This window comes from Lynx canadensis, chromosome E2 (genome assembly GCF_007474595.2).
Source record: "Lynx canadensis isolate LIC74 chromosome E2, mLynCan4.pri.v2, whole genome shotgun sequence".
Lineage (NCBI taxonomy): Eukaryota > Metazoa > Chordata > Mammalia > Carnivora > Felidae > Lynx > Lynx canadensis.
Window position 1 is genome coordinate 51,482,438 of NC_044317.1, and position 27,881 is coordinate 51,510,318.

General features: G+C 44.5%; 1 protein-coding gene across 3 annotated transcripts in view; it reads left to right on the plus strand.

The window, feature by feature from the left end:
* Positions 1 to 5,121: 5,121 nt before the first annotated feature.
* Positions 5,122 to 27,881, plus strand: part of ARHGAP35 (Rho GTPase activating protein 35) — a 127,382-nt gene continuing 104,622 nt past the window's right edge. The window contains exon 1 of one of the 3 annotated variants that reach the window (XM_030299758.1): positions 5,122 to 5,246. The gene's annotated coding sequence lies outside the window, so the exon portion shown is untranslated. The remainder of the gene's footprint in view (positions 5,247 to 27,881) is intronic. The other 2 variants (XM_030299757.1, XM_030299756.2) reach the window with 2 other exon arrangements.

Below are 27,881 nucleotides of genomic sequence, written 5' to 3' on the forward strand. Positions count from 1 at the left end.
TTCACCTAACGGAGCCACCCAGGCAGGTGCCCCTAATCTAGAGTATTTTAATTTTTTTTGCAAGGACAAGAAATTCATGTAGTATTGCATAATTTTAAATAATTAAAGAAAATAATATATAACAGCGGGCAATATAATATATATATTATATAACATATAACATATATTATATAACATATTATGTAACATACAATATATTATATAACATTTAATATATATTATATAACATAACATACATTATATAACATATAATATATATTATATAACATATGTTTTGCCCATATAATATATATTATATAACATATGTTTTGCCCATATATATAACATATATATAATATATAACTATGGGCAAAATATTTGAACAGCACTTCACCAAAAATGCTATTCAAATGGACTTTATACCTATGAAAAGACGCCCAACCTCATAAATCAGAGGAAGACAAATTAAGACTAAAAAGGATACGATTGAACAACCATTAGAATGGCCAAAATTAAATTAAAAAGACGGAAAAGGTGGGACAGCTGAAATTCTTACACCTGACTCCCGGGATGGAAATTGGTACATTCACTTTGGGGAAGGTGAGTACATGCCCGCCCTGTAACCAGCAATTTCATTTGGGTACATACCTAGCAGGAATGAATACGTATGTTTACCAAAAGACGTATTCTAGACTGTCACAGCAGCACTACCCATAATAGCCCCAAAGTGGAAATTACCTAGATGCTCACGACAATAGAATGGCTACATACATCGTATTTCATCCACATGGTGGAATACTACACAGCATTGAGAATGAACGATCGATAAGTACACACAGTATCCCGGAGGAATCTCACAAGGTTGATTAAAAGAGGCCACTTGTTGCATAATTCCGTTTTTATAAAGTGTAAAAACGGGCGAAACTGATCTATGGCCGTAGAAATCAGGATAAAGATTTTCCTCGTGGGAGGGAGTGACTGGAAGGGGTCACCAGGAGGCTTCTGAGAGATTTGTCACATTCTGTTTACCTGGGTGAACGTTACAGGGGTGTGTTTTCATTTTTTAACGTTTACTTATTTTTGAGAGAGAAAGAGAGCAAGCGTGAGCGGGGGAGGGGCAGAGAGAGGGAGACAGAGGATCCAAAGCAGGTTCCGCAATGTGATGAGCGGAGACGCGGGACTCTAACCCACCTCGAAATCAGGACCCGAGCCGGAATCAGGAGTTGGCCTCTCAAGGGACTGAGCCACCCAAACGCCCCACAGGGGGTGTGTTCCTTGTGAATTACTCATGGAGCTGTACGTACCCTTGTGATTTGTGGACTTCTCCGTATCTATGTTATATTTCCACTTTTGAAGTCTGTAGAAATTGAGAGGTTCTTTCATTATCCATCCTTCCACGAGCCATTAAGTGCGTGACCGCTTCGTTTCAACCGCTGGCCTGGAGACGGGATCCAGCAGTGAATCCGAGCGGGGATCCGAGCATCCCCGCCTCCCGTTCCTTCCTCGTGATTGGCTGCCCTGCCGACCAATGGCGGAGGAGTTCACCGCTCTCTGTCCTCCCGGCGGCATCAGCTGGCGGCAGCTTCCTCTGTTCGGTTTGTAGGAGGCGCTGTGAGCTCGCTGACTTCTTGGTCAAGCGCAGACCCGGTCCCCACCCTCTGTCTGATTTTTTCAGACTCTGAGGAATGTACAGAGAATATACGCCAGCACATTCACCTCTTTGCAAAACTCTTTAGTGGATTTTTCTGGCTGTGTATCTCTACGAGCGGGGTCCAGAACCCCAGGCTCCGCCTGCCTCGTACCTACTCCCGCTCTCTGGCTGGTCTGAGTTCCAGTCCTCGGAGCCCTTCTGGGAGATGCTTGGGAAATCTCGGCAGCGGCCCAGGCCAGCAGTTGGTACTTCTCTCTCTGTCAGCTAATTGTTTACTCGGTTGTTTATTTATCCTGGAGCGGAGGCTAGCAGGGCAGTGAGGGGGCGGCTGCCCCCAGGGAAGCCTGCTTCCTGTGGTTGGCTTGCTAACACCGGCCCTCTGGCAAACTGGAAAGAAGAATTGCAGAGCTGGGAAGACCCTCCTTGATAGTTCAATTGTTCATTCTAGGAAAACACTGCCTGAGACCCTGCCTTGTGCTTGGACCTGTGCTGGAGACGTCGACAGTGACTGAGATAGCCCTGGCCCTGCCCTCAGGGGGTTCACAGTCTGATGGAAGACAAAGACCTGTTACCAGGCAGGGACAACCCAGGGTGGTCAGGGATTGGATGAAGGGCCCAACGGGGCTGTGAGAACCTAGAGGAAGCACCAGACCAAGCCTGCGTCTTAGGGAGAGCCTCCTGGAAGAGGGGGTCATATGAGCTAGCGTCTGAAAAAGGGGTAAGAGTTAGTCCTTAGACAGGACTGTGTCTTTTCGGCCATCCCCTTTGTTTAGCATGGGATTCATTTATTTATTAACTAGTATTTATTGTGGGCCATTTGCCAGACTGCAGAACTAGCCAGACAGAGCCCCTGCCTTCAAAGGGCTCACACATAAAATGGTGATGCCAATACAGAACTTCAAGCCCTGGTGGAGTGCTATAAAGAAGTATTAAGTTGTAGTCATCTGATCCCCATTATCTGGGTTTGAATCTCAAGTCTGCCACTTACTAGCTGTATAACCTTCCTGGGTCTTGGTTTAGTACAACAATGACACCTACGTAAAACCTTTTATTGTGAGTAACTTGTTCTGCAAGTGTTCCGCAAGACGAGCAAACATTTCTAATTTTAACTTGATAAACGAGCGATGTCTTGCAATAGGAGTGAGTAGTATGTGATACTGAATGTCACATGATCACAACTGAGCCAGTGGTTCTTGAAATTTGCTTTGATACATGCTTTGGATTACAAACGTGTTTCCTGAATGAATTATGCTTGCAAACCAAAGTTTTACTGTATAACCTACTCATAAAATATTGAGGATTAGGTGGGTTCATATGTTTAACGTGCTTTAGAATATCACCTAGTATAGGGTACCTGGGTGGCTCAGTCAGTTAAGCGTCCGACTCTTGGTTTAGTCGCAGGTCATGATCTCACGGTTCTGTGCTGATAGTGCAGAGCCTACTTGGGATTCTCTCTCTCTGCCCTTCCCTCGCTGGTGCCCTCTCTCTCTTTCTAGATAAATTTAAAAAAATGTTTAACACAATGTCACCTAGCATAAAGTACCTGTTTTCATCAAAGGATGAGTCAGACCAAATCTGGGAGGCTGCTCTGAGGGAGTGATTTTAAGCTGAGAGTCGAAGCCCAAAGGTAGAATTGACAGGCTCCAAAAGACAGAGAGAAGGACATCTAGGTCCAGAGTGAACCCAGTCTTCTCTATTCTGGGTGCTGTCAGTTCACAGTCTTTCCAAGAATGGAACGACCTGGAACATCGCATTGGGAGTTAAAAAGACGTATTAAGTAATTTGAGGTGGGGGGATCCGGTGTTCCCTCAAGTGATCTCAAAATAATTTAGGAACCAAAGTTCGCGATGACAGCCTAAAGAAAACCTGGGCCACGCACTTGACTGGTTAAACAAACTCGGAAAAACAAAACAAAATGAAAGGAAAGTAATGCACATCTAAAAATCAGATTATATGCATAAAAATGCCAAGTTAAAAAAAGTCAAGGGAAACGACTCTGATCGGTAATCAAAAAAACCTTTATTTAATGGGATGTTTTAAAACTTGAGTGCATGTAATGTTGTTTATCAACGTTTGCAAAGCAGTAGTTTTTAGTACTTAACCGATACAGCTCATTTAATTCTCTCAGCAACCCCATGAGGGAGGTACGATTATTATTCCATTTTTGTAGACGAAGAGACTGAAGAAAGAAACTCAAAATGCAATAGGAAACAGCCTTTCTTCATGCATTCCGTAAATACTGACTGGATGCCCAGAACGCTCATCTTCCACGACGCGTACTTCCGGAGGGATCCCAGAGGAACCCCTCCTCGGTTCAGAAGAACTCAAGGGTTACCGCAGTGCCCCCTTCCCATCACTACTGTTACCCTCCACGGGTCGGAACTGACATTTGATTTGCAGTCATTTGCACAACGCTGACTTGGAGGTCAGGGCTGCACGCAGGAGCGTACCCTCGTCCCTCTCCCGGGCATCGGTCGAACACACAATCCCAAGCAATTCGTATCCACCAGCGCGTTGCCTGCAGATTTTCATCACCGCCGAGGGAAAGAGCACGCGCTCCCCAGCCCTGCCCCTTCTTCCGGAACGACAAATTGCCCGGCATGGATTGGGGTGAGGCGGGCCACGCCTCCTCGTGTTCCCCAATCAACTCCCTCGCTGGGTGTCCTCTCTGCTCCTCAGCCCCTCCCCGCTGCCCCACGTTACGTCGCTCCCTCTCTCCTCCTCCGTTATTCCAGGGGCTGAGGCTTGCGCGGCAAACCCACCTCCCCTTGCCTCCCATTGGCTGGTCAGGTCCCGCGCGAGCGGGATCGCGCCCTTCGCCCCCGCCCCCAAAGCCGGGCCATGTCTCTCCCCTCCTGCTTTCTCCACGAGCCCCCGCAAGGAGGGGATCGGCTGCTTCTGGCGCGCGCAAGGCCGCGCGCGACTCCCGCGGGCCACTCCCTCCGTCTCGCGCTAGGCAGCCCCTCCCGCGCACGCGCACTTGCCCACCCCGTTCCCTCAGCCCGGTCGCGGGCTGCCTGGTGCCGTCTCGCGTCGCAGCCACCGCAGTAGCGGCATTTCTTTGGGGCGCACGCGCACTATGGCCTCCGCGCCCGTTCCCAGCCAGAGGCCGCGGTAGTGGCACTGAGCCCCACGGGTGCGTAGACGCCCTCGCCTCATCTCCTGCCTGGCGCCGGTTATCCCCTTGCGGCGCGCGCCCAGGGGCCGTTATCCTCCTGCAACGGTCCGCGTGCCACGCACGCGCAGTTGGCGAGGGGCGCGCGCGGCGGGAGCGGCGGCCGCAGGAAGGAGGCGCCGCCGCCGCCATTGCGAGGGAGGGAGGGAGCGAGCGAGCGAGGCTGGTCCGCCCTCCCCCTGGTTCCCGCCCCTCCCCCCTTCCCCTCCCCGCCCCCCCGCCCCGAGGGAGAGCCGCGGCGCGGCGGGAGGAGGAGGTGGAGGAGGCGGAGGAGGGAGCCCGCGAGGGAGGGTCCGCCCGGCCCCCCGCCGCCGGAGCCGCCGCCGCCGCCGCCGCCGCCTCAGCCGCCGCTGGACGAGGAGCAGCAGAACATGGCGCCGGGGCCGCCGTCGCCTCTGCTGGGATCCTGGAGGCCGGAGCCGCGCTGAGGGCGCCCAGCTGGTGAGTGCGCGAGCTCGCGGGCCCCGGCGGCGAGGCCGGGCGCCGCCCCGCTGCGGGGTCCAAGGGGAGGCGGGGACGGCGGGGCCCGGAGCCCGCGAACAATGGAGGAGCCGGAGGGGGAGGGGAGGGAGCGGCCCCCCGGCCCCCCAGCCCCCCGGGCCCCGCCGGCCCCGCTGCTTCGCGCAGCGGCCCGGCCCACGGGGCCCGCTTGCCCTTCGGACCTGCCCCTGCTCGCCCCAGCCCTGCTGTCCCCGCGTCTGCCCCCACCTTCCGACCCATTTGGGATCTCGGTGCCTGCCTCGGCCACCCCCTCCTCACTTAAGCCACTCTTCTCCCAATTCTGCGCCTCCCCCTTCCCTTTTCCGCCCGTCAGTAGTGCCCTTCGCCCCTCCTGGACTCTGCGGTCCTCTAGCGACCCACCTCCTCAGTGACCCTTCTGCATTTCTGCATCCCTTAATTCTGGACCTTCACTTTGAGATTCGTGTCCGTCCTGCCCCTTCTTGGATTCCACTCACACCACCCTTGATCTGTTCCCTTCTTTGACCCGTCTACTGTTACCCGTCCTCTCTTGCACCCCCAGGAACTGTCCCTCTAAGACCTGCAGTTCCACCTCCTTCGAGATCCATCTGAGACCTTGTTCGTCTTGGCACTGCTGACCCTAGGTCTTCTCCTTGAACTTAATTCCACCTCCTTGGGCCCTACTGCCCACTCGCGGAACCCCGTGCATCTCCCGGATGCCCCTTGCCTCTCCGACCCTTCCATGCCTCAGTTCAGTCCCCTGCCCCCTCTCGGACTGGGATGCACCATGCTTGCCTCTTCCCCTTCGCAGATCTGGCTCCCATTTGCCGTTCAGAGCCCCCCCCCCCCTCCTTTTCCCCACTCTTCCAGACCTTTCTACCTTCCTGATCTGCCCTTTGCCCAATCTCAGATCTTGCTGTGCCCTCTTACCTGCTCGCTTTCCCCGACTCTGCCTTCCATGAAGCAGCCTCCTCCCCCTCTGTGACCCTGCAGCTCTCATTTCTGCCATTCATTTCTCTGACCTCTCTAACTCAGCCTGTCCGCGGCCTCAGTGCTGCCCTGCAGGCCCCAGTTCTGTCCAGTGTTCTTGCGGTTTCCTTTCCACCCCACCTCCTCATTGGCACTGTTGAGCTGTCTCATTCATTCGCTCCCTCTTTCTTTGACCTGTTTCCCCTTCAGTTCTTCTCTGCTTGAGACCTGCTTCCAGCCTCCTCTTCGCTTTAAGTCCTCTCCTCTCTCCATTTTGGCCCTTCTTAGACTTGCCCTTTATCTCCCTAAGTCTTTGATAACTTCTCTGATCCATCACCCCCTTTCCTTCCCATTCTGCTGCATCTCGCAGGCCTGCCCCAAATCCTTTTTGCACCTGCTCTTTCAGTTCTGCCCCATCTGCTGTAACATTTTCCTCCCAGCTCTGCCCCTTTTGGAGCTGTCCACTTGCCCCCCCTATTTTTTTTTTTTTTTTTTTGACTCATTTTAACTTTCCTATTGCTGTTCCCCTCTTGGAGTGGTTCTCTTTAATCCTGGTCTCTCTGTAACTGCATCCCACCCGTGTTACCTCTCAATACTTAAGTTTTCCACCTGACCTCCTCTTCCCCCCACCATTTTGATTCAGGCCTCGACCTCCAATTTCTCCTTTCATGTATTCTCTCTCCTTTGTCCTGCTTTTTACCTCCTTCTTGAGTTCTTCCCCCAGTTCTGCCCAGTGGTAGAGATGTCTTCTCAACCATTCTTTCTGATCATCGGCTGCCTCCCCACCCCCCAGCTCCCTCTTGGAGCCATCTCAGTGGTTGGATGGATTCTCCCTCTCTTTTGATACCCGTTTCCCAGTTCTGTTCTACCTTGACTTTCCTCACCTTTTCTTTCCCCTTGTGTCCTGCCAAGCGCCTTCTCTTCCGTTTGGTTCCTGTCAGGCTTGCTTTTTTCCCAGCTCCCCACCCTTGACCCACCCATCCCCACTGAGTGCTCCCCGTTTCAGTCTTGTCTTCCTCTAGCCTCCAGTACTCAGCTTTGGAGGGGAAGGGGCTAGGTTGGATCCAGGGTTCTCTAGACTGTGGTTTAGACCGAAGATTCACTCAGCACCCCGACCCTCAGGGTTTTATCCCCAAGGATCCCGTGAGACCTAGATGGGGGGTGGTTGGCTGGTTATTGCTCTCCGGAGTCTGGGAATGTCTGCCCATTTCTCCTACTTCTGCCAAGGTTCGTGGTGGTGAGGGGGCAGGTCTCTTTCCATTACCCTCCCCCGCACCTTTATTTTTCTCACTCCTGTCTCACTCCCCAGCCCCTTCTGATCCCTGGGCTTTGCAGCTTTGTGTCCTTCAGAACAGGAGAGTGCAGCAGCTCACAGGTTTTTTTTTTTTCCTCTTACTTTCCCTTCCTCCTTCTCGGAGCTATTGTAAAGAGACAGTTGTACCCTTTCCCCACCTCCACCTCCAAGCCAGCACCCCTTGGGAGAACTTACAAGTGTGCTTTTTTGCCTCCCCCCCCACCCCATGACAGTCTAATTTTTGTTTTACCTCTGGCTGGGGAAATGCTAGTTCTCAAGTTCTCCCCAGTCCCACCAGGGGTTATGGCCACATTTGGTGTTTACTGCTCTGGGGCTGCAGAAGCTGCAGCCTTGCCTTCCCTAATGGCTTCGGGTTTGCTGTGTGACCTTTGGGAGGGTGGGCTTATTTCTTTTCACCTCTGCCCCAGGAAGGCTCTGGCTTCCTGGTCTTCAAAATAATTAAGGCCTGAGTTTGGAAAGCCCGTTGAGGTTGTTTGTTGAAAGAGAGAGTGCCAAGTGTCACTCAGATTTCTGCCCTCTGGTGTTGCAGGCAGCTCCCAGCCACCGGAGCTGAATGCCTCTGGGCAGATCCATGCTGGGGGGGGGGGGGGCGGGGTGGGGGTGGGGGACTCAGTGGTGTACAAGGAGTCTGTGGGTGGGCCCTGACATTCCCCAAGCCTTGTGAGTGACCTGATTTGGTAGAGTGAGAAAAGAGTGCCAGGAACTGGCTGATACGATTGGATTTTTGGTCTTATTACCTGAGAAATTAGTACCTTTACCTTTTCTCAAGCTTTTGCTTTAGTGAGCTTATGTTGGGAGTGGGGTTCAGGAAATTTACTCAGAGAAAGAGGTGTGTTTTACAGAAAAGCCATCTAACCATTTTCTGTCCTTAATTTGGGAGCGGGAACCTTTGCATGTTATGGGTTTATTTATTTTATTTCTTAAGTAAATCAAAAGCCTGATTTTTTTTTTTTTTTTTTAATCCCTGTGGCCTAGGGCAATTGCATATTAAAGCAGCCATCCAGCTGTGGAGGAGCATTTACTGGAAGGACTTTTATTTCTTAACTGAGCTCTGATCAAACTTTGTTTACTTCAGCACTTATTTAGAAATAGTTCTACGAGAACACTTGAAATAAAAAAGCATTCACTGTTATCTGCAGAATTGGACTATTGACTCATCAAAAGTTAGGACATTTGTATATGATACAGTGAGGGGGGCTAGATGGTACATCCATTTGGTTCTTTAGCTTCTGACTTCTTAGGTCTTAAATTTTCTGCCAAGCAGAGTCTGGCAATTTTAATGACCTATAGCATGTGTCTTCACCATTATTGACTTGAATTTTGGTTCATCTTCCCGTTGGTTTCCATTCATTTTTTAATTTTGGCCTTGTGAATTATGATTCATTCTCTGGATTTATTTTAGAATTTGTTTTCCACGTTGGTATAAATAGTTGTTTTTTATTCTTAATGGGGAAGTGATAGCTAATTAAGAATTAAAACAACTGTGTGTGCAGCATTGCTTAAACTTGTGTTTCAGAGTTTTGACATCACTGGCAGCATAGAAAGTTTCTCCATGCCCAGACCCTAAGTTTACATAATAGGAAGAGAAGAGACAGAAGAACAAAGCTGATTTTTCTTCCTAAACTGGTAACTGATGTTACAGAGATTGTCAGACTTCTCTGATGGTAGCAAAGGCTCCAACCTCGGTGTCAGCATTTGCTTTCATGATGGAATTGGGTGCTACAGAAATCTGAGGTGGTAGCCTTGGCCTTCTGGAACAGTTAATATGCCAATTGGGAATGGGATGGAGAGCAGGAGATGGCGGTGGATGACTGTTTTCAGCCTAGTAACACGTCTTAAGGTCTCCTGCAGTGCCTAGAAAATTCTTGTAATACTAGTCTGATCAAAGTTCTTCCCTTGCTGTTTTTCTTTTTGAACTATCCTTTAGACCATTTCTCCCTTCCCTTGCCTATTTTCTCTTTTTTTTCTTGGCACGATTAAGGCCAAAGCATTTAGGACAATAAAAAAAAAAAATCAGAAAAGTCATTCTTCTTGATACAGGTTACATGGAAGAAGTTGTCCACGTGGAGATCCTTTGGTCTGATGGTAACTTTTGGCAAAGGCCAATCTGGGAGGAGCGAGGGTTTCACAGATGACTGTAAACTGTAGCCTCTCAGGTGTTTCTGTGGTCTCTTATGTGATGAGGAGACACATGAGGTCAATACAGTTGGAGATTGATGAGGTGAGAGTGTTTGTCCATCTCCCTCTAGGCTCTGCTCTCACATCTTCAGTCTGCGAGGTGGAGGGCCTTCTGAGAGGTGTTAAGCCACCTGCAGGGCCTTCCTGTGATCTGCCTTGACTGTTGTCATTCCCCACCTGGGTGTCTTAATTTACCCAGCCAGTGTGACGTTTTATTGATCATCTAGTCTAGTTGTGTAAAATTTCTTTTTCACACTACATGAAATACATAAACTTGGAGAGTCTTTGCTTGAAGAGGGAAAGCGATTAGCAGAAATCCCTTGGGTTTGGACAACACAGTTTGAAAACCCGTGCCTAGTCTAGCCTCCTCATTTACAGATGGGAAAATGAACTCGCACAGGGCATGGTGACAGGCTTCCTGTCATAATTGAAGGCGTATTGGAAATACAGGCAGCAGACCTTCTGGTCTAGGCCTTAACCTAATTAGTGGGAACCGTGAACAAATCACTTCACTTCTCTGGGCTTCACATTCCTAGTCTGAAGTCTAGTGTGCTGTCCAGCTCTGATTTTAGATTCTTGTTGTCCTGGACCACATACCAAGTTAGAGCTGGGATTGGGACTGGACTCTTGGTGCTGGTCTTCATCCCACCCCCACCTCTTTCCCTCCCCTACATCAAATCCTGTAGCCTGGAATTGGGGGGTAAGGAAGGACCCTTTCTCTGGGAGATGCAGTAAAACGAATTGGATTGCCTTTGTCGTATACTTTTTCAAACATAAACACTATCTCTTTTTCAGCCATTCATGTGAAAATTAGAGTGTATAATTTTGGGGGAGAGTGGCATCCAGATTGTATTGACTACATAACTTAAAACCGTACACGGCTTTTAAAAGCAATATGGAATCTTTCAAGCTGAGTCATTGTTGACCTAGGCTCTCAAATAGCAATGTCTGAATAGTACTTGAATTGCTGGTATTAAGAAGTGCAAACAAATCATTCATGTTCATCTTCCTGAAAGTTTATTTTTATTTAATTTTTGATACAGTGCTTTAATGAGGCTTCATCTATGAAGAATTCTTGAAAATAACTTTCGGCATCTGGCAGTCTGATTTTCATTTATTTGCTTCTTTGGGGTTGGGAGACACCATTAAGTTGACATATTAGCAGAGAACCAGGTACTTTTCAGCCATGAGCCATCATCACAGGAAAGTAGTATTTACTTTAGTTGAAAATAGCCAGACTTGCCTATCTCCTTCATCTTCCTTTATTGAAATGAGCGTTTTCATTTTATGAAATTTGTGGCAGTTGTGACTGTTGCATGGTGTATCTGTGGTATTTCATACCTTTTTTGTTCTTCTAGTGTCTCTGCATTATTATTGGAAAATGGTCGTTATGGTAATATTTGCACTTGGCAAATTTGAACAAATTGAGAGGCAGCTTCCTATGGCATAAAGAATGTTGAGTTGATAATGAAGAAACTCTGGTCCTAGCCCTGACTCTGCTGCTTACTAGCTGTGTGACTTTCGACAAATCGTTTTCACTTCTCTGGGCTAAGGTTTCTTCGTTGGAAAGATGAAGGGATTGTACTCATTGGTTCCCATTCTGCTTTATTTTAGCTAATGATGCTTGATTGTTTCCTTTCTCCAGATAGTAAACTCCTTAAGGGTGGGGACCCTCATGTATCTTTTATTTCCCATCACACCTAGCAAAATAACCTTGGACTAGTAGGCCCCCTGCTACATATATGTTGATTGAACCCAACAGGTGCCAAAGCCTTTTTGTTTTTATCTGCGCGGTAGGTGGGTGGAGAGATGTGCACCAAATATAATGGCCATTTTTAGGCTTTAAACTCTCAGAGGGCATGCCCTCCTGGTCAGCATTTAATCCTCGTGTATATATACATACTGTGTCATAAGTGTCTTGGCCAGAGTTACACAGCTAATAAGTCGAGAGCTATGTCTGTCTAATTTTAAAATCCGTGTTTATTTTATTAGTCTGCCTTGTGTTTCTGGGATGTAAGAATAAGCTATAGTTCATCCCCTTAAGGAATTTATAGTTGTGAACGGTTAACCCTCTATATAATAATATAAAGTGGGTGAGGGAAGCAAGTGTTGAATAGACTGTTCTGATAAATTTCTGCATTTGAGAGGCAGCCCCATGTTAACAGTCTTAAAGGCTTCCATATTCAGAGACTACTGAGCACACAGTAGGTTCTGTGTCACACTACTTTGAAAAAGAATCTATAGCTCCAAGTACCAGCTTGTCATTCTAGCCAGCATGTTGACAAAGTTGAGCGGTTGAATTCTGACCTGGATGCAAACCCGGGTATAACAAACAAAACTGTATATAAGTAAAGTAGTCCAAAGGAAAGAAGAAAGACATGTTTGGTCATGTAATGATTCCTTTAAGCTGTATTTTCTTTGGTAAGTAGGAAAGTATCTGAGTGGTTCCTGATTGACAATTTTCAAGAGAAAACACTGTAGGCAACTAGAAACTTACAGATAAAACTACACCTTGCCCCTTATTTGTGTGGCACTCTCTACAGTGCTTTTTTCAAAAACACGATTCAAAAAGTTATTAAATAATGTTGGGGTAAAAGTATGTTGGCTAGCTGCAACTAATAGCTTCCTGAAGTGTAAAAAATTAAAAAAAAAAAAAAAGGTTGCATTGTACTTCTCCCTGTCTCCATTTAAAAGAAAGGTCAAAATCCCGGCTTCATCTATTGTAGCCTGTAGTTCTTAGGAATAAGACAAAAGAAAATGATTACCGTTAATTGCCATGGGCAATTAAAAAGGATTCTTTGTTCAGTAGCAAATTGATTGTGTACAAATGAAAGCCAGTACTGCATTAATACAAGATTATTAGATTCTCGAAATCTGCATCTTTAACTAGAGTGGCTTTCACTTCAAGGGAATTATTTCACTGGGATTAGTGTACTTGAATGGTTGGTGATAAAAGTATCACTAGGTCTTTATTTTCCAGATACGTTAAGTTCGTAGGTAGAAGGGTGGTGGATGCTGCTTTTGTGGTACCATTTCTAATGGCCTGAAATAATTGAATACTTTTTGAATGTTGCTGACTTCTAGGAGATTTCTTCCTCTGACTGGTCAGTCACCAGAGGAATGCAGATAAAACTTTTGGTAAATGAGGAAAAGGGAAAAAGTCCTCTCAGTGCTCAGGCAGTGAGTCTCCACTGTTGGCATATGCCCAGCATTAGCCAACAGCCATAAAGGCTTAAAAATGGCAGCATTAGCTAAAATAGTTAGGATTTCATGTTCTGTGTGAATACAAGGAATACATAGGTTTTCTTGTGTACAGATCCTCTAAATTTTTTTTATTAAATAAATTAAGGTACAACTTATGTGTAGACAAGTACATAAAACTTAAAGTTTACATTTCTGAATTTTCTACATATTGTCTGCACAGCTTTTTCATATAATGGGGCATCATTTCCTTATCCATACACTTCTTAATAAGTTGAAAATTATTTGAGAGGCATTTAAGTCCTGACTTTAACATAGAAAGTGAATTGTATTGAGTGATATTTGTAGCTTTTCCAAGTTTGTTGGCTGACTCTTGATTTAGGAACAGGTCATGATCTCAGTGTTCGTGAGACTGAGTCCCACATTGGACTGCCCAGACAGCATGGAGACTGCTTGGGATTCTCTCCCCCTCTCTCTGTTTGCTCCTCCCCCCCAGTAAATAAGTAAACATAAAAAAAGAGAGAGAGAGAGAATGGAATAATAGTGACCTGGTACAAATTACCACAAGTGATGAAAGCATTCTTTTAATAACAGATCTTCCCCATTTGTATTGTAATTTGGGTCTCTGTTTGCTGGGAATTAAAAGGAAATAGGTAATAGTCACGGCGATCAGGACTGTCAGACACAAAAACTGGTGTGAACTTTCTAAAAAGCATTTTGGCAATGTTTTAAGTGACATAAAATCCTTGATCAACATACAGATTGTGTATGGACCAAGAAATAGAGATGAGGACCAAGATTGTACACAGAGATACTGCCTTTAGTGATGTGTATAAAAAATAAACAGTAAATAAATGTTTTAACCTTAGAGAAACGGTTGCTTTATGGAAAAATACGGAGTCATTTAAAAAGGATGTTTTTTGGAGAATTCTTGACATGGGAAAGTACACACAAAATAAAATTAAGTATGAGAAAAAAGTGGGATATAGAACTATAAACAGTATGATCCCAGTTATTTTAAAAAATATATGGGAAAACTAAAAGAAACATGCCAAAGTGCTGTTTGTATTTATCTCTGTGTTGTAGAATTTTGAGTAAAAATTTTTTTCCTACTATTTTTTAACAAAAGGATAAGGTTTTTTTTTGTTTGTTTGTTTACTTCCGTATGGTTGTATTATGTTTGGTGTTATAAACACATGAAGGAAAAATTGAGCTGAAAACCAAGAAATTAGTCATAGTGATATCTGCTGGATTCTAGTTCCTTTGAAAGTTAAAGCAGTCGCCCTTTCTTAGAATAATAATTGAATTAGTTATTAGCTGCATTAGCATTTGATAACAATATGCTTATTGTGTACCAGGAGACTGCAGAGTGTTCCCCTCCTATCCTCACAACAGTTCTCTGAGGTAGGTGGTATTTTATTTTGTAGCCTGGGAACTGAGGCTTTTAGAAGGGACTTGCCCAAGGTCACACAGCTAGTAGGTTCCTGAGGTAGCATGGTTCAGAGCCGTAGTTCTCACTTTATAGAGCCTGGGTGGCTCAGTCGGTTAGGTGTCTGACTTTGGCTCAGGTCATGATCTCAGGGTTCATGGGTTTGAGCCCCACGTCGGGCTCTGGGCTGACAGCTCGGAGCCTGGAGCCTGCTTTGGATTCTGTGTCTCCCTCTCTCTCTGCTCCTCCCCCACTCATGCCGTGCCTCTCTCTCAATCTCTCTCTCTCCCTCTCTCTCTCTCTCTCAAAACTAAAACATAAAAAAAAAAAAAAGAATTGAGTGTACCCCAGAGAAGAGAACTGAAGTCTGCTTTGTGGCTGATCACATAGCTAATCCATTAGTTCTCTTTTCAGCAGGGTGTCCCCTGATGCTTGTTTTAAGAGAGAGAAGGGGCACTTGGTGGCTCAGTCGTTTGAGCATCTGACTTTGGCTCAGGTCATGATCTCGTGGTCCGTGAGTTTGAACCCCGAGTTGGGCTCTGTGCTGACAGCTCAGAGCCTGAAGCCTGCTTCGGATTCTGTGTCTCCCTCTCTCTGCCCTTCCCCTGTTCACGCTCTGTCTTTCTCTCTGCCTCAAAAATAAATAAACTTAAAAAAATTTTTTTTTTAAAAAGAGAAGCCATTCATATATTATTTTCCCTTTTTCTTGGCCAAAATCAAGAATGGACATGACATTAGTTATATCTTCCCGTCTGTGAACCAAAATTCTTTAAGATTTAAATAATTTAGGGCTATTAAGCAGAAGAAGGAATAAACCTATAGGTTTGTAGCTCCAGAGGATAGAGATACAGGGAAACAGGTTTTATTTTTCCTTTTTCCTTCCCATTCAACCAATATTTGGGTGTCCACGCTGTTGAGAGTACTAGTTATACAAAACACGTCTCTTCCTCCCTGCGAGAGTTTATATGCCATTTATTAAAACAAAAGCAATTCTTCCCTTACAGGTGAAACAAGGAACATCCTGTTTCTGTACCAGAAAGTAAAAAATTTAGAAGGTCAGTGGCCTGATTTTTCCTGATCTTATCTTAGAGAAGTGTGACCAAACATTTCAACACAAGAATAGGTAGACTAGGAAGATAGATTTCATCTTACGATAAGAAAGAACTTCTTAAGAATATGGTCCAAGTTCATATTTTATCTTGAATAAGGAATAATTTGGAGATTTAAATTTTTACCTTGTTTTTATTGTTAATTAATAAGACGTTTGCACACACACATTTATTTACTGGTCATTCTTTCATGAGAGAGAATACTGGAAGACCTGAGGTTCAATTGAAATGTGAGGGGGTTTATATTCAGACAGCAGGAAGAAATTGCAAAATAGGTTTGGAAGCACCACAGGAGTTTTTTTCTATTCTCCCATTTCTTCTGTTAACCCACTGGGCTCATATATCCTAGAACCTGTCAGTAGGAACACAATATTTGTTGAATTAAAGTCATACATTTTATCTTACGTTTTATTTTACTTTATTAGTTTTTTTTAACTTTATTTTTGAGAGGAGCGCGTACTCGAGTCAGTGCAGGGTCAGGGGGAGGCAGAGAGGGAGAGGGAGGTGAGGGGTGGGCAGAGAGAGGGAGAGAGAGAATCCCAAGTAGGTTCTATGCTGTCAGCGCAGAGCCCCACGAAGGGCTCGGTCTCATGAACCGTGAGATCATGACCTGAGTCAAAATCACGAGTCAGACGCTTAACTGACTTGAGCCACCCGGGTGCTCCCTAAAGGTATATGTTTTAGATAGAAACCAAGAAAAAGTAGTCTCTGCCGTCTTTCAGTCCTTTCATTCTTAGGATTCCTCAAGCCACGTACAGAACCCTCTCTGCCGTCAGTTTTCATTTTGCTTCTCACCAACTTTGTTACCTTGGACAAGTCATTTATTTTCATTTAAATTCTTGTCTGTAAAAAGAGCCTGGGTACGTACTCTACCTACCACAAAGGCTTTTGTGTTCTAATTCTAGATTTCTTTTGAGAACTGAATGCCAAGATGAATGTGCAAACTCTTTAAGGTTGGAAAGCCTTTCAGTTTTCTCGGGGGAATGAAAGAGAACAATTTGGTTAATTAAACTGTTCAGGTAACCGCCACGTAAGAGGGCTACAAGGGCAGCATGCTGGCATTTTGACTCTGCAGAGCAACGACTGCTACTGATGTGTTATCTTGTAACTTGCCCCCAGGTAGCAGTCAGTTTTCGGGTCTTATCAGTAAGTGTCTCACACATCTAAATGTTATAGGTCATAGGCCAAATAGCAGTGGTTGAGGTCTGTTTGCTTTCACAATGTTAGGACTGCGGCCTCAGGTATTCTCACCGAGACACATAGGCCTCCCTTCAAGTCCCCAGTCCTACCTCTGGCCAGCTCTGCGCCCTCAGACAAGACTCAAACTTTGGTGCCTCAGGCACCTCATCTATAAAAAGGGGAATATAGTAGTGTTTACTCCCCGAGTCACTGTGCAGTTAAAAGGGGTGGTATATTTAAGGAGCTTAAAATAATGCTTGGGTCATGGTGAGTGCTATGTAAATGTCATTATTAGTGTAGTGGTTCCCGGACTTGGCTTTTATAGACCAGTTGAAAATGATAGTGGGAGGGGCGCCTGAGTGCTGACTTGATCTCAGCTTGGGGCCTGATCTCACAGTTTGTGAGTTCGAGCCCCACATCGGGCTCTGTGCTGACAGCATGGAGCGTGCTTGAAATTCTCTCTCCCTCTTTCTGCCTCTACCCCACTCATGTGTACGTGCTCGCTCTCTCCTCTCTCTCTCAAAATAAATAAATAAACTTAAAAGGAAAGTGGTGGAGGGAAGAGACATACAAATTTTGTAATTTGTAGTTTTGCCAAGGAGGGCATTAAAAAAAAAGAATGAAAAACCTTCCTCACTATTATTTTATAAAAAATAGGATCTAGTATCAAAATCAAAGGTAGCCTTTCTCAAGGAAGTTGGCAGCCTTATATGGACATGTGTAGGTATATGTTTCTAAATCTCATTTTTTTATTTTTTTTTTATTTTTTTTTTAAATTTTTTTTTTCAACGTTTTTTTATTTATTTTTGGGACAGAGAGAAACAGAGCATGAACGGGTGAGGGGCAGAGAGAGAGGGAGACACAGAATCGGAAACAGGCTCCAGGCTCCGAGCCATCAGCCCAGAGCCTGACGCGGGGCTCGAACTCACAGACCGCGAGATCGTGACCTGGCTGAAGTCGGACGCTTAACCGACTGCGCCACCCAGGCGCCCCTCTAAATCTCATTTTTACGTAGACTGGGGAAGACTTTGCCCCAGGCCAGCACCAATAATGTGTGGATAGGTATTTAGACAGCCAGACGTAAATTCATATCCCACTTCTCCATTTATTTTGTCACCTTAAACAAGCTGTTTGACTTCCCTGAGCCTTCTTTAAGTTTTCTCATGTGTAAACTAAAGGTACCGGTATCTGCTTCACTGGGTTATTGTGAGAAGCTGAGGTAAAGAATGAAATGTTTGTCATATGGTAAATGCTAAATTGCTAGGGGTTCTCACAGGGAAGTCAAATATTCGTTGGGAGCCAGTCAAGTGAAATCCACAGTGTATGCCGTTGGGAAATCCAAAAAGTAAGGTAATGTGCTTGACGGTAGAAGTCTCTTGCAAGGTATCCTTCTCTACATAATTTCCTCTCTCTCGTTTATTCTCTCTGCAAGTCACTAAACAAAAACCTGACTTGCATTCCCTTGCTTGAAAACCCTTAGTGCTTTTCTATTGCCTTATAAAGTGCCTGACTTGTCACAGGCGCCTAATTAATGCCCGAATGAGGGATAGAGTAGTCTAGCTGGGCAGACCAGAGAGATTTTTGAAAAAAAAAATTTGAACACTGATAATACTAAACCAGCGTATCAGGGGTCCACAGCTAAATCCTAAAGCTAAATCCAAAGTTCTAGCAGTTGTCCCCTCCTTGGCTTTGGGCGTTGTCATAGCCCATAGGACATGGTTGGAAGGTGTCTACAAAGCTTCCTCAACCTGGAATGGATGGGGCTTTTTTTTTTTTTTTTTTTAAGTTTATTTATCTGAGAGAGAGAGAGAGACACCAAGACCGAGAGAGACCCAAGCATCCTACATGCTCAGCGTGGAGCCCCGTACAGGGCTCAGTCTCATAACCACGAGATCATGACCTGAGCTAGTATCAAGTTGGACGCTTGACTGACTGAGCCAGCCAGGTGCCCCTGGATTGGACTTTTCAAACCGCCCCTCCTAATACAGTCAGTACAGCATCCCTCCTCCCTCTGGGCTCACCCCTGGGGAAATCCGTTTCCTTTCCACCAAGTGAAGCTGGGTCATCAGAAGCTTCTGCGATAATAGTAGCCTTTGCTTCCTTAGTCCTTTCCTATGTACCAAACATTGTTCTGTGTGCTTTATATCTTTTAACTCAAAGAATCCTCATAATAGCCCTCAGAAATAGATACTTTCCTTGTATCCATTTTATGTATGAAGAAATTGAGGCAGCACATGCTAGGTAATGTAGGAACATTCAGAGAAAAGAGGATTACCCCTCCCACCTCCCAAAGTACCAAATTGTTATACAGCTGTCTACTGGGCTGGTTTTGTATGTGTGCTCTTCTCTCTCTCTCTCTCTCTCTCTCTCTCTCTCTCTCTCTCTCTCTCTCTGGGGTTAATCACCTTCGATTCACATATTGACCTCGATTATTGGGAAATATTTCTCCCACTGAAAGGTATTTGGATGAGCATAGCGAATTCTTTGGTTTGTCCCCTTGATCCTTAGTTTGGCTTACCTGTTAAAGATTTCCAGAATGATCTGGCAGTTAATTCCAGTTCTGTTTTCCTTCCTCGTTTTTAGTGAGATCCTTATTGGAGTTTATCATCTGGTTTCCTCATTTTAGGTATTTTCATCTAAGTTTATTTCAGCAAAATATAAATCAAAGCCTATCACCCAATTCGTTTTTAGAATGCTTCCTTAAAGTATTTTGCTTTTTGGTTTTTGGGGAATTGCCCTGGAAATTTTGGTGTTGTATGATGCAGGGAAGGTCCATGGCATGTGCTGTCTGCCATCAGTTGGCCTGGAATGCTCACTTTAATACCCATTTCAAATATATGTTTGTCTTTCCGGAAACCTTCTCCATTCCTCCCTATTTCCAAGGTCTGAATTAGCATCAGGGCTTCTTTGCAGATCAGCCTTGTCTAATAGAACTTGCTGTACTGTTAAGTTTCTACTTGAAATGTAGATGGTGGGACCGAGAAACTGAATTTTAAGTTTTATTTAATTTTGAAGAAACTTTCAATGGCCAGGGTATTGGGGAGTGCAGATCTACACTATACGCTCCACAAGAGAGTTTGGTTTTTTGTTTTCTTGTCTCTTCTAACTCTGGCATAGGACCATGCTCCTTGATGTATTTGATGACTGTTTGACAAATAGCCCTCAATAGCAGAAATAATAAAGGAAAGTTTAAAATATTCCTTAAATTCTGCCTTCCAGGGATAACCATTGTTAACAATTGTGTTTTAATTGTAGAAAAAATTGCCAGTTTTCATTGACATTGCAGTGATTTCTGCATAGGATTCATCCTTGATTCTAGAAATCCATTTAAAAAATTTTTTTATTTATTTGTTTATTCTTTTCTTTAAAAAAGTTTTTTTTAAGTTTATTTATTTTGAGAGAGAGAGAGAAAGAACAAGGAGGAGAGGAACAGAGAGAGAAGGAGAGAGGGAGAACCCTGAGCAGGCTCTGCACTGTCAGCATAGAGCCCGATGCGGGGCTCCAACCCACAAACCGTGAGATCATGACCTGAGCTGAAATCAAGAGTCAGTTGCTCAACACACTGAGCTACCAGGTACCCCTATTTATTTAATTTTTTTAGTAATCTCTACACCCAACGTGGGACTCAAAACTCACAATCCCGGGATCAAGAGTTCGCAGGCCCTTCTGACTAAGCCAGCCAGGCGCCCCTCTAGAAATCAACATTTATCAAGGTTGTTGCAGATTTTGGAATTTTAGGAGATGGAGGCTTAGAATGCAGGTCATACATGTAACAGAAGCAAGTTATGACTAATTTTGGTCAAGTGCCTTTATAAAGATTGTTGTGACATAATGGAATTCTGTCCTAACGCTTAGAGTTCTTAGTGAAAATCTAGGAAAGAGGATGAATCATCCTTCTTTCCTCTTCCACAGCCCAGATGATTTTGCCAGCATTTTGTTTTGAGGATGAGTTGGGCGTTCAGGGGATTTTGGCTTGGCTCCTTGGGGTGGTGGGGGTATTTGGAGAAGAGAAATCAAAGGGATTTATTCCTTGCTGGCAAGATGGGAGAAGCAGAAGCGGGTCTGCTTGAACTTCTTTTCTCTTCCATAGTGGAAGCAGCACCTTAAGCCAAGTTGTTTTTGTGAACATTGTGTGTGTGTGTGTGTGTGTGTGTGTGTGTGTGAGAGCGTGCATGCATCTTTCCTGTGTAAAGATGTCGTTGATTTCATTTTTTGTCAAATTTCCTTTAATCCCTAACAGTTTTTCCTATTTCATATTATCTGTGTTGGTAACTTCCATTCTGTTCTGAAATGATGTTTTTACCTTCAGAGTGGGCTATTGATGTTGGGGGATGGATGGGAAGCGGAGAGAGAGACAGAATGCAGATGGGTGGGGCAGAGAAAGAGGTAGACACAGAATCTATCAACACTGAGCCCAAGCCCGATGGAGGGCTCGAACTCAAGAACCGTGAGATGACCTGAGCTGAAGTCAGACGCTTAACCGACTGAGCCACCCAGGTGCCCAAGGAAGGAATTTTTAAAAGTCTTTGAATTAAGTGGAATCGGGGAATCTTGGATTGGGTCCTGGAACAGAAAAGAGAATTAATGGAAAAATGGTAAAATCCAAACGAAATCTCTGGTTTAGTTTTTTTTACCAAAGATAATTTCTTCGTTTGGACACATCTGCAATGGTTATGTTAATCTTAGGGGAAGCTGGGTGAATCGAATATGGCAGCTCTGTCATATCTGCAACTTTTCTGTAACTCTAAAATCATTCCAAAATAAGTTGTTGTGTTTTTTGTTTGTTTGGTTTTTGTGTGTTTGTTTTGTTTTGCGTTTTTTTAAATTTATTTTGAGAGAGAGAGCAAGCTAGCTGGGGAGGGGTAGAGAGAAGGGGAGAGTGAAATCCCAAGCGGGCTCAGCGCCATCGGCGCAAAGCCCGGCGTGGGGCTCTAACTCAAAAACCATGAGATCATGACCTGAGCCGAAGCTGAGAGTTAGGAAGCTTAACCAACTGAGCCACCCAGGCGTCCCCCTCCCCTTTTTTTAAAGCCAAGAAGAGCCAGAGCATTTTAGGGTTGTGACTTCAGCAAGGGAGAAGCATACATAGATTTGGTTTATATAACCCCCCCCCCGCCCCCAGGAGCTGTGCCTGTCTCTGTCCACTTCCCTCCTTACACCCAGTGTTCCAGCCATGTTGAATGACTGTAGCTCTTCCAGAAATCCTAGCTTCTGGGCCTTTTTCATGTACTGTTTCCTTTTATCTGGGGTGTTCTCCTGCTACCCCCATCCCAACCCAACCAAACCAAACCGACAAAAACTTAACTAATTTATTTTAATTCTTTAGATCTGGCTTTTTTTTTTTTTTTTTTTTTTTTTAAGTTTTAGAGCATCTGTGTGAGCAGGGGAGAGGAGCAGCGAGAGAGAGGGAGACAGAATCTTAAGAGAATCCATGCTGAGCATGGAGCCCAACTTGGGGCTTGATCCCATGACCCTGAGATCACGACCTGAACTGAAATCAGGACTCAGACACTTGACTGACTGAGCCACGCAGGCGCTCTAGATCTGGCTCGGATTTTGTTTCTCTCAGAAAGCCTTCCCCGATTGACCATCAGTGGTCAGACCTTGTCTGAGTTTGCCCCTGATGTACTTACTACTGTGTGTTCGAACTGCCTGTTTTCTTTTCCTTTCTCTTTCTCCAACTACATCTTAAGCTCCTTGAAGGACTGTACTTTTCATTATTTTATCTCCCAGGCATAGAACCCAGGAATCTAAGCATGCTTGATAAATTGGGGAATGTTTCTTGAATCAATTGCTCCAGGAAGCAGGAAGCAGCAAGCAGCACACCTCACACTCTCTCAGCCTCCACTGGCAGTTTCACTGAGGCCTGTAAGGAATGGTGGCTGTAGTTTGCTGTGAACCCGCGTATGTGCCATAGATGGCCAAACCCCTGCTTTCAGAGATGAGAAAGCACATTTTTTACAGGCTTATTCTTGCACATCAAGCTCCAGGGGTCCAGTTTAGGAAGGCGTTTTAAAATCTTCCAGTTCTGTAGCATTATCTTTTCCTGTACTATGTGAATTTATCTCATTTTACCGTAAGAGATAATGTGTAGATTGTTGTAAGTCTGTTCTTTAGTAAACCAAATCAACAATTAATTCTCTAGAGTGTGTACAGCCCTGGGTGGAATACGTAATGCTATCTGATATGGTCCCTGCTTTTGAACTTCTTACATTCCGGGGCGCCTGGGTGGCGCAGTCGGTTAAGCGTCCGACTTCAGCCAGGTCACGATCTCGCGGTCCGGGAGTTCGAGCCCCGCGTCGGGCTCTGGGCTGATGGCTCAGAGCCTGGAGCCTGTTTCCGATTCTGTGTCTCCCTCTCTCTCTGCCCCTCCCCCGTTCATGCTCTGTCTCTCTCTGTCCCAAAAATAAATAAACGTTGAACTTCTTACATTCCAGTGGGAGAGAGAGAACATCCTCACCCTATAGTTTGTTATTGTGGCTTAATAACATGAATCAGGTAACAAGAGGAGTAGGGACCCTTGTGGTTTAGCAGGTGCTAAAGCCATCACCTCTGTCTTCAGTTTCCCTTGGTGTTGGTATGACCTCTGAAAAACAGTGGTTGGTGAGTTTGGATTGCCCCTAGTTAGATGTGGCTAGAGATGCAAATTCTAAGCAAAGGCTATAAACTGAGGGTCTTTGGATCCTTAAGGGGTATGGTTGGGGGAGTGTCCATAATGTTCCTAAGAGAGTATGCTGCATTTTGGTTCCATTTATTTTTTGTGGAGAGAGGATCTGTAGCTTTCATTAAATTCTCAAAGGAATCCATGACCCAAAAAAGATTAGAACCACAGGTTTAGAGTAACGCTGCGGCCCATGGCCTCATTTTGTCTTCCTTTTATTTCACCATTTTAGATTGGGCACTGTATTTGGTTTTTCTGTGATACTTGGAGGAGTCCTTGTTGCAAAAATTGTACTGTTGAATATCTGAGGGAGGATTGTGTGAAGTGTTCTCTTTTTTTGGAAGCTTGGTATTACGGCTCTTAAACTTTCATCTATTCTCTCGCTGTTCAGTAAAAACATCTTTATATTTGAAATAATAATCACTGCTTTCCTAGGTCCAAGTAACTGAGTAGTGGTCACATAAAGATGAGGATGACCAGGTCCTGGCCCTAAATCAGCTCTTGGTGATACACAGTGTAAGTACTCCGAAATGGTAGCTAGTAGTCTCATGGGAACAGCTATCATGTTGAATCACAGCTGTAGTCTTGGAGGATGTTCAGGGTAGGATGTACAGGACAGGAACACAGGGGAAAGAGTATTTAAATTGTATGTTTTAGTGAAATTTTACTGTTGACTTATTACCTCATTGATATGTTGCAAACCTTTGCATGTGAGGGTATAACAGATTAGGTGCTTCCGGCCATTGCCAAGCTGGGGAGGTCCAGTTGGAAACATGACAGTGACACATGTATTAACATGGAACTCTTTTGAAGACTGCTGGCACCGTTTCCCCCTGCTCTGGTCAAGAGTGTAAGGTTCTCTTTGCTCTTAGGTCACTTAGCAAGCATCTATTGGACACCGAGAGGGTGTGTAATTCTGGGCTGGACCCTTGGACTTCACTGTTTACTTACTAGGAGATGGCAGTATCTTTTGATTTCTCTCAGTAATCAATATGGTGTCAAGGTCACCTCCCCTGGGAGGCAGTATAGATGGGTTTTGAAAGTCAAGATGCCAGAGTTCCAAACCCAGCTGTGCCATTTTCCAGCTGGATAGCCTTGACTCAGGTCATGGTTGACCCCTCTGAACTTCAGCTTCCTTATGTATAAAATAGGGTTAAACTATTAGCTGCCATATAGGACTTTCATATTATATACAACGTGTCCACTGCTTCGCAAAGGGCTGGTCACAGAGTAGGGCCCAATAAATGGAAGCTGTATTGTTATTAGTAAGCAATGATTACAAATCATGGAGAAATTCCCTCATTTTATTTTTTTCACTAATGATAATTACTGTGTCACTCAGAAGAAAGATAATTCTACTTATGTGAATGGGGGAATTGGGTACTCCTAATTAGTATTGGAAGGAGTAGCTGAATCTCTCTCTCTCTCTCTCTCTCTCTTTTTTTTTTTTTTTTTTTTTTGCCTGTTCCATAACTTTTGCTAGGGCAAAGGCTCTTAATCTGGGGTTCCTGAGTTTTTTTGTGTAAGTGCGTTTTCTGTGGGAGAAGGTCCAAATTTTCATCATATTGTCAAAGTGATCCTTAACTGGTAAAAGATTACTTGGTTAATTGATCCATTGGGTAGGTGTAGAGCCACAGTTGGTACCCTTGATCCTGAAATTGTCCATCATATTAAGATACTACTGAGAAAACTTTTCCAAATAAAAAGAACATAATGAAGATAGAAGTTGAATACTCAAAATCTTTTGTGTGCTTTTTTTCTTCCTTTGGCAAAGAGAAGGTGGGACCAGTAGGGAAGAAAGAGATGTCAGGAAGGAGTGAAATACTGCCTGCAGAATGACATGGCAGTTTCTTGCCTCAGAGGTTGATTCCAGATCATCACTTGGCTTCCTCATCTGCACCACGGCTTCTGGTCACGTGTACCATTTGCTTTCTCCTGAACACCTGTTCAGGTTCTGTCAGCTCAGGTTGGTCTTCTTGCTGAGATTGTCCCTTCTCCCATAGTCTGCAGGTGCAGGTGTCCTTCCTGATCCTGCCTATCTTAATTATGATCAGCTTCGGAGTCCTTCAGAGCACTGACATTCATCTTTACCCTCCACGGGCACTGTCCTTTGTACAGAGTAAGCACTGCCTGTGTGCGTGATATAGGGGCATATTATTACACATAATAAAGCATTGTGGAACTAAAGTGAATACTGATGCATAAGAAGAAACTAAATGTCTGCCTGAGGGAGGAAAAGAATATAGGTTAAATTTATTGAAAACATGAAAAGTGGTCAAATGCCAGTGGGAGTTTTGAGTTCTGAGAGAGTTTGGGAACCCTTTTATAGCCTCAGTGACAGCCTTGTTAGGGGGAAGAACCCACCTTGATTTAGGAACTAGGAGAGTGGGAAACAGCCAGCATTATGGCCCTGGCTGAGTCATGGTACTTGTGGACTGGGGTTATCTTCTCTGCAAAGTGGATTAGACTTTTTTTTTTCTTTTTTTTACGATTTTATTTTTTTATTATTATTTTTTAAATAATATATTTCTTTATATCCAAGTTAGTTAACATATAGTATAGTATTGGTTTCAAGAGTAAAATTTAGTGATTCATCACTTACACATACCCAGTGCTCATCCCAGCAAGTGCCCTCCTTAATGCCCATCACCCATTTAGCCCACCCCCCACCCTCCTCTCCTCCAGCAACCCTCAGTTTGTTCTCTGTTTTTAAGAGTCTCTTATGGTTGGCCTTCCTTTCTGTTTTTTGCTATTGTTTGTTTTGTTTCTTAAATGTTTATTTTTGAGAGAGAGAACATGCACAAGCAGGGGAGGTGCAGAGAGAGGGGGACAGAGGATCTGAAGCAGGCTCCATGCTGATAGCAGAGAACCCGATGTAGGGCTCGAACTCATGAACTGTGAGATCATGACCTGAGCCAAAGTCAGATGTTTAACCACCCAGTCCCCCCCCACCCCCGCCATCTCTGTTTTTATCTTATTTTTCCTTCCCTTCCCCTATGTTCATGTTTTGGTGCTTAAATTCCACGTATAAGTGGAATGATATTACTGGTATTATAAATAAATGGCTTATTTCACTTATGATAATACACTCTAGTTCCATGCATATTGTTGCAAAAGGAAGATTTCTTTTTTTTTTTTTTTAATGTTTATTTTTTTTTTATTTTTGAGAGAAAGCAAGTAGGGAGGGGCAGAGAGAGGGAGAAAATCCCAAGCAGGCTCTGTCTGGGCTGTCAGCATAGAGCCTAATACAGGGTTTGATCCCATGATCTGTGAGGTCATGACTTGAGCTGAAATCGAGAGTTGGACGCTTAACCAACTGGGCCACCCAGGTGCCCTAAGATATCATTCTTTTTTTTTTTTTTTTTAATTTTTTTTGAAAGACAGAGTGTGAGTGGGGGAGGGGCAGAGAGAAGGAGACACAGAATCTGAAGCAGGCTCCAGGCTCTGAGCTGTCAGCCCAGAGCCCGATACGGGGCTTGAACTCACAAACTGTGAGATCATGACCTGAGCCGAAGTCGGACACTTAACTGACTGAGCCACCCAGGCGCCCCTAAGATATCATTCTTTTTGATGGCTGAGTAATATTCCATTATATGTATGTATATATATAATATATATATATATGTATGTATGTATATGTATACACACACACACACACACACACACATACACCACATCATCTTTATGGATTCATCAGCTGATGGACATCTGGGGTTTTTTCATAATTTGACTATTGTTGATGGTGCTGCTATAAACACTGGGGTGCATGTGCCCCTTTGAATCAGCATTTTTGTATCCTTTGGGTAAATACCTAGTAGTGCAGCTGTTGGGTCGTAGGGTAGTTCTATTTAAAGATTTTATTTTTAAGTAATCTCTACACCCAACGTGATGCTCTGAACTCAACCCCGAGATCAAGAGTAATATGCTCCAGGTGAGCCACCCAGGCGCCCTGGATTGGCCTTTCTGAACATGTAATGGTGGTGTTGATGAGTGTCTACCATGTACCAGGTACTAGGCTGGGTCCTGAGAACAACCAGACAAGACCCTCTGCTTTTATTCTAGTGGAATGTATTGAGTGGGATGTTAGTCCCTTCACCAGCATTACAATTCTGGGATCTGGATAGTGGGCACCAGCCTCTGCTCTGGGGGTTGTTGTGAAGATTAAATGAGAAAGCACTTTGAAGATTACGAAGTACTCTTCTCTTATTTATTATGAGTGCTGTCCCCACCCTGCCTTTGACCTATAATTTAAGCAGATTAAAAATGTTTAAAATGTGTGCCAAGGTCACTGCCAGCATTTTTACATTATCTAGTCCCCAGTGAGGTCTTCGTGTCATATCGTAAGTAAATTAGCCTAGGAAGATTGGGTGGAAGCTTTTTGCACCAATAGGAGTATGATCCCAGGGTTTAGGTAGATTTAGGGACTTAATTCCATCCATTATAAGTGAATCCCTTAAACAGGATTGGGATATAGATTTGTAATACTGTCTTCACTAACTGAGAATGTATTTGAGAAGAGCACGTTTACTTACAAGTATTTTTGAAGTGTTTCTGTATCGGGTTTATTTCTGCCTTT